Here is an 8,195-nt window from a genome sequence, read left to right as displayed (position 1 = left end):
AATTTTATTTAGGTGAGACATCAAGACCATTAGACGTTAGAATAAGTGAACATCAATCTTATATTAAAAATAGAGAATTTGAGAGATCTCAAATATGTCAACACGCATGGGATAATGAACATAGAGTTCAGTGGAGAGATTCAAGTATAGTCCTGAAAGAATCAGATAGTAAAAAGAGAAAAATCAAAGAAGCGGCTCTAATTATGCTAAATGAAACCAATTGTGTCGCAAATTCCTCGGTAGAATGCAGTAGGATGTGGTTACCCATACTGAAAGAGGAAGTCAATAGAAAGAAAATACCAAGATTAGTAAGTCAATAATATCGAGCTAGTACATATTTTATATTTTAGTATTACTTATATATCTAGTATTATTAATATTATTTATAATTAAAACATGTTACAGGTCAGAATTTGGTATTATTTTTTGAGAGTAAATTAATGTAAGACCAAATACTTACGATGTCGGGATAGTATCACAGGGTTTTTCCTGGTTTTCCCTTGTGATTTACTATGAAGTCTCTAACGCGAGAATTTTACTGTCGTTTCATTTGGTTGTCTTTTTAAAGACATATCACATGCTATAATTTTTTATGACGGATATTCTTGAGTTGGGGTTGATTTCATGTAATCGAATGAACTATCTTTCAGTAAGTCGTCCCAGGAACGCAACTCATAAATATTGGCAATATCATTTTAAAGTCTTCTACTTTAAAATGTATAATATATGTCTGAATTGCCAATATAAATGAGTGAGGTTAAATAAATTATTAGAAGAATTTTTTTGCTTAGCACCAACACTTTTGTTTATTTTAGTAATATTTTGTATTTTGACAACGGCACCCGATTTGGGCGTCGAAACGTTAAAAAAATTATTTTTTTCATTTTAATTGTGGCTTATTTCCCATATAAATAATTAATTCATAAAAATGCCACCAAGAAATAGCTTCAGAACAACATTACCCAGTTTATTTTCAGCTATTTCTGTCAAAATATCTGCCAAATTTTCCCAGCTATTTACTTCACGTTCTCTTGTTTTTACTTGAAGCTCTTCCCTAAACATGTGTTTTCCTGGGAGCGTTTTTAATTTGTTTAGATTATATGTGGGACTGTTGGTGGTTCTTGTGTTTTTGTTTTTGCTATCTTGATTTTAATGGTACCAATTAAGAGATGGTGGTCATTTGCAATGTCAGTTGCAGTTGCAGTTCATGTTACCTTGTGAATATTTTTATGTGGGAAGATGGTTCCACCAATAACTAAACGATGACTGAAGCAAAAATTTGTAAAGCGCTCTTCATTTTCATTCATCACTCCCAGGCCATGTTTTCCCATTACGGTTTCTAAATTAATATTGTCTTCTTCAACTTTAGCGTCCATATCGCCCATCACTATTAGGATATCGCCTTTGTTTACTTGTTGGGTCGTTTGTTCTAGTTGTTCGTAGAAAATGTCTTTATCTTCGTGGAGAGATGTGTTCGTAGAAGCATAGCAGTGAATAACTGTTATCTTACGGTTTTCTTCTTCTTATGCAATCAACTAATGGATGTTCACGATCACGTTTGACCATTTTTCTCTATCCTTTGCAGTATGTATTAGGTCTCCTATGTTTCTTAGTCCTTATAGTCTCTTAATTTCATAGTCTCCTATGTATCTTACGGTATCTGATACAAAATCTGGCAGCTATCATTAATAGGTTTCCATGAAATGAGGCTTTTTTGTTTGGCTTGTTTCCTGAGTAGAAGATCCACTCCGCTCTCGTGACTTCCATTTTCTTTACCACTATATAATAGAAGTTCTCCTGTTTGGGTATGATGTTCACCATTGCCCAACCATCTTACTTCCGATAGACCAACAAAGCTTAATTTATATCTGTTTAATCCCTTTATTGCTTAAGCCAGTTTAGAAATCTCATACAGAGTTTTAACATTCCAGCAACCAAATCGTGTCCGTGTTTTAGGTGATACCAAAATCGTCAACATTTGATCCGTCCGGTTTGGTTCTACCAAAGTTTCAGTAATAATATAAAATTTAAGATGGGTATATTATTGGCTTTTCGCAACCGAGTCTGGTGCCGGGGCTGCCGACTGTAGCTTCCAGACAAGCCTCAGGGGGTAGTAGTCCTGGAGGTGGCAACGACATTTCCTTCGTGCGAGATGTTAAGCTTATACTGCCTATGCTCGGTCCTGTGGGGGGGATATAGGGAAGAAATTTAGGTTTTGGGTAGGATAATACTTAAAGGCATACAAAAAATGACATGGATTTCACCAGATGGAATCACAACCAATCAAATTGACCATGTGCTGATAGACAAAAGGGCAGCCAGTAGTATCTCCGATGTGAGAACATGACGAGGATCATGCTGTGGATCAAACCATCTTTTACTACAAACCAAATTTAGATGCAGAGTTATCAGGGAAAGGAACGAAAGACAACAGAGAACAAACAAACTGGACCTGGAAAAACTGAAGATCCAGGAATGTAAAGAGAAGTTCGAACAAGAAGTCGTAAATGAGTTAAGGACGCTAGAACTGCACTCCATAGAGGGCAGATGGAGTAATATCAAAACAGCAGTACTGACAGCAGCAGCGTCCACCCTGGGAAACAAGAAAAGGGAGAGAAGAGGAGCATGGTTTGATGACGAGTGCAGACAAGCAATAGAGGAAAGAAATGAAGCACACAAAATGTACATAACAAGAAGAACACGGGAAAGACGAACATTATTTGAAGTCGCAAGACGGAAAGCAGACAAGATATGTAGAAAGAAAAAGAGAGTCTATGAAAATAGACAAATAGAAAAAATGGAAGAAAATTTCAAAAACAACGAAATTAGAGGGGCATGCAAATACCTAAAAAAGATAAGAAGTGGGTATAAACCTCAAACAAGTCTATGTAAAGATTAAAGTGGGCAAATAATCAGTGACCAACAGAAAGCCACAGATACCTGGAAGCATTATTTTCAGACCCTACTTGCAACAAAAGTAGATATGGAAGATGAAATGGGTATGAACTACGTAGAAGAGAATGAAGTAGATAATGGAGTAGAAGCTCCAACTATAGAGGAAGTTCTCGAAGCTATTAAGGCCCAGAAAAACAATAAATCTCCGGGAGTTGACGAAATACCAGTAGAACTGTATAAGGTAGGTGGCGACCACCTATCAAATTACATCCACGCGCTCATCAAAGATATATGGCAAGAAGAGAAAATAGCCGACGACTGGAAGAAAAGTATAGTATGCCCGATCTATAAAAAAGGAGACACACTCCAGTGCAAAAACTACCGTGGAATCTCTCTACTATGTACAGCATATAAAGTCCTCACGTATATTATAAACCAGCGGCTCCAACCACTAGCAGAAAATATTATTGGAGAGTATCAGACGGGCTTCCGACGGAGAAGACTGGATCAAATATTTACAGTCAAACAGATCTTGAGAAAATCATGGAAACACAAAATTGATGTTCAGAACGTGTTTGTAGACTTCAAACAGGCATACGACTCAGTCAAACGGAACAAACTATACTATATATTGGCTGAATTGGCAATACCACACAAGCTAATAAGACTCATTAAAGCCACAATGGATGAAACTCAGGCATGTGTACGAATACAAAACCACCGGACAGACTTTTTCAAAATTTCGCAGGGACTAAAGCAGGGATATGGGCTGGCTCCAACATTGTTTAACCTGGCACTGGAGTATGCGGTTAGGCAAATGCAAACTGGACGAGGAAACCTACTGACCAACCGAACGGTTCAACTGGCCGCTTGTGCCGATGATATTAATATTATGAGTAGAACATCAACAGGAGCACAGAAAACATACGCATAGAGTTAAAAACACAAACAAAAATGCTAGGTCTGGAAATTAACACAGAAAAAAACAAAAATAATGACTCAGACGAGAGGAGATATAGTCCCACAAAACATCATACATGAAGATGACATTGAAACGGTTGGAAAGTTTACATACCTGGGAGTAGAAATATATGCCGACGAATCAGAAGATGGAGAAATACGGAAGAGAATAATGCAGACAAACAGATCTTATTTTGCCCTCTTCCATATATTTCGGTCTAAAAGTGTCCACCGAAATACAAAGATGAGAATCTATAAAACTTGAATTCGACCAATAACATGCTATGGCAGTGAAGCCTGGGTCCTGAAAGAAACATCCAAAAACAAACTCGACACATTAGAAAGGAAAGTACTGAGGAGATTACTAGGACCTGTGAGAGAAAACGGAATCTTCCGAAGTCGATACAACAACGAGCTTTATCAACTTTATAAGGAAGCACCCCTATCAGACTTCATTAGAATACAAAGATTGCAATGGGCCGGACATGTGATAAGAATAGGAGAGGATAGGCTACCAAAAAGAGCACTGAATGCTAGAATGCAGGGAAAGAGACCGGTTGGAAAGCCAAGAAAGCGCTGGGAAGACACAGTAAACAGCGACGCACAAGCCCTTTTAGAAGTCCGTGTATGGAGAAGAGCAGCCACAGACAAGCAAGAGTGGAGACAAAAAATAAAGGAGGCCAAGGCTCAATTTGGGCTGTAGTGCCTAAAGAAGAAGAAGAAGAAGTAGGATAATACTGAGGTTTGGGCCTGGTTTCTCCGAAGTAGGGAGTGGGGGAAAAACCAGGAGCTTGCATGGGCAGGAACGCTACCTCCCTGAAGTAAGTCTACCCTCTATCGGGATCATAGAGCGGTACCTACCCGCTACCGCTCAACGAATGGAAATAAACCTAAAGAAAAGTGAATACCTAAAAATGGAAAATACAGAAATAAAACAGCTGGAAATAGACGAAAGTAAATGTAAATCAAAGGAACAGACAAGTACAAGTATTTAGTTTTCATAATATCAAACAAAGGAACAACGGAACAACTGAAGAATATATAAAAAATAGACTGGGACAAACAAGAGACTGTATACGAAAATTGAACCCGGTACTGCGAGATAAGAACATAAGTATAAAAACAAAAAGAAAGATAACGACAAGAAGTATCCTGACTTATGGGTGTGAAAATTGGATACTAAATAAGAAAACGAAAAACAAAATAAAAGCAACAGAGATCGAATTCCTAAGGAGAAGCTGCAGAGTAACAAGAAGAAATAGAATAAATAACATAGATTTTAAGAACAGAATGGGAATGAACTCAGATATAATAGACTACATTGGACAGAATGAACTCAGATAAACCTGGTATGGACATTGTCAAAAGAGCAGACAAAAAAAGTTGGATAAACAGAATAACAGAGTGGAGCCCGATAGGAAAAAGGAGGATAAGCAGATTCAGAAGATCTTTGCATTTGAAGATGAAGTGGACGACGCAATGGAAAGAAGAAATCTCCATGAAGGGGACTGGCAAAACAAAAAGAACTGGAGAGAAGAGTTAAATGCAAGAATACAGTGACAACTCTGAAAATTGTATAGTATTGTGACGAATTACCGACAGCAAATAACAGGTTCCGTCTCGACAGCGAATTACGTATGGAGACATCTGGAAGGATGACGCATCAGACGAGCGAGGAAAAGATTTCTCGAGAATGATCGCCTACACATTACTAAAGTTGGGAGGTTCCGTTTTTCTGGAACGTTCAAGAACATTACTTGTATTTTTGTATTCAATATAAATAAGGATGGAATTTTTAGGAGTAGTGAGTCTGTAAAAATAAATTCGTCTGTACAGTTATATAAATAAAATCGTATATAAATACGAACCGCTAGTTTCTTTGTAATTATAAGTTACTACAGTAAAAAAAACCGCTACAGTTGGTGTCCGGTGTTCGGGGTTCGGTAACCTTAGTGCGATATAAATAAAAGTGAATTAAAAAAACTTAGAAAGACTTTAAAAGACTTTTGAACTTTATTCGTCGGGAATAATTAAAGTGCGTTAATTGTTCGGTATTTGGAAAAACTTCTAAAAGAACATTTAGAAAGTACGTGTGTGCCGACCAAAGATGCTGCTAGCAGACCTTTCCGTAAAACAGTTGCGGGAACACCTAGAGGAACGGGATGAAGACAGCAGTATGGGTCCAAGAAAGCCCTACAAGCAAGACTCACGTGAGGATATCCTCACGAAGAACGGAGATGACCCAGAGAGGTTCCACTTCCAGTCAACAGAACAAACAATCTTATCGAAATTAAAAACTGTTTCTCAAACGATTGATGAAACTTCTGGAAAATTCGAAAGTGTTTCTCAAAAGACCGATGAAACTTCTAGAAAAAGCGACGATAAATTTGAAAATGTTGCTAAAAGATTTGATGAAACTTCTAGAAAAAGCGACGAGAAATTCGAAAACGTTGCTAAAAAATTTGACGAGACTTCTCAAGTAATTAAAGAGGTTTGTAGACAAAACAACGAAAAACTTAAAGAAGTTTGTAGACAGAAAAACGAGAAATTTGAAGAAGTTTCTAGAACATTCGATAAGATACAGAAAAGTGTAGACAACTAACAATAAAGAAATGCTAGAAGAGAGGATCAAACAATTAGAGACTGACCAATACGAATGTTCTACCATCAGTTAATGAAGTAGTTTTAGCCGTAGAAGAGAAGTTCAAAGAAATAGAGAGCATGATAACCGATACAAAAGTGCAACCATCAGTTAATGCAGTAGCTTTAGATCCTGTAGTGAAAGATGAAACACCGAGAGACGAAAGATCGCATCATATGAGATTTAAATTACCACCATTTGATGGAAAGTTTTCTTGGTCCTTCTTCTTAACGTGCCCTATCAAGTCCCCTTGACGTTGGCGATTAACATGGCGAAACTGTCTCTGTCTCGAGCTATTCTAAATAGGTGTTCTGCTTTCTTTATTCCTGTCCACTCCCGGATATTCTTCAACCAAGAGGCCTGCTTTCTACCAATTCCTCTGCGTCCTTCGATTTTACCCATCATAATAAGTTGAAGAATATTATACCGGTCTCCCCTTACTACGTGTCCAAAATAGGCCATCTTTCTATATTTGATGTTATCAAGCAGCTCGCGGGTAGCATTTGCTCTCTTAAGGACTGCCACATTTGTCAGCATAGCCGTCCATGGTATTTTTAGAATACGTCTGTGCAGCCACATTTCAAAGGCCTCCAAACGGTTAATGGTGGGTATTTTTAATGTCCATGCTTCGACACTATACAAGAGGACTGACCAAATGTAGCATTTAATCATGCGCTTTCGAAGTTGAAGTTGCAAGGTATCATTACAGAAGAATGACCTCATTTTTAAAAATGTCGTGCGGGCTATCTCGATTCTACATTTTATCTCTTTATCTGGATCTAGTTGTTCAGTAATATGGCAACCAAGATATTTAAAACTGGGTACTCTTTGAATCATATGACCATCAAGATATAACCGTGAATCTTGATGGGCCAAACGGCTAAATACCATGTACTTTGTTTTTGAACAGTTTATATTTAAAAGTAAAATTTAATAAAAAACTTTGGTCCTGGTAAAAGGTATATTATTTTAAAAAGCCCTATAGGGCTACAAACATCGAACAAAACGTTTTCGCTCTAAAAAGAGCATAATCAGTGTTGCAAGAACATGGTGAGCCAACCAAAAAATACGAAGGTCAAAGCCTTTCAAAAATGGACTAAAAGTCACATCAAAATGCTAACATAGCAAATTCCAAAGGATGGATATAATCCCTAAGGATACGGCCCTAGGATAACATATGACTCCCACACGTTGTAAGTGGGTCAAAGGTAACAAATTAGGTCATTATGTTACAAGAGCTGACAGGCAACTGACTTTATATTTAGGCCAAACTCTCTTCCCACTCTGTCAATGGCATTTAAAAGGTGTTGTAATCCATTCATATCATCACTTAAAATAACTGTATCGTCTGCATATCTGATTGTATTTATCAGAATTCCATTAACCTTCACACCCCATTCCAAATTATGCAGCGCTTCCTTAAATATTCTATCTGAATACAAATTGAACAACAGTGGGGACAGTATACAACGCTGTCTGACGCCTCTTTGTATTTTGTGCATTTCTGTTGATTTTCCATTTATGCAAGCTGTCGCTGTTTGACGCCAGTATAATTTTTCTATGATTCGTACATCTTGACTATCAACTCCTTTATCCTTTAGTATTTTAATTAATTTGTGATGTTGTACTCGATCAAAGGCCTTCTCATAGTCAATAAATACAGCAAAGACGTCTTTCCTTTGATCTCGGCATTTCTGCA

Source organism: Diabrotica virgifera, chromosome 10 (assembly GCF_917563875.1).
Source record: "Diabrotica virgifera virgifera chromosome 10, PGI_DIABVI_V3a".
Classification (NCBI taxonomy): domain Eukaryota; kingdom Metazoa; phylum Arthropoda; class Insecta; order Coleoptera; family Chrysomelidae; genus Diabrotica; species Diabrotica virgifera.
Note: the sequence above shows the minus strand (reverse complement) of the source record.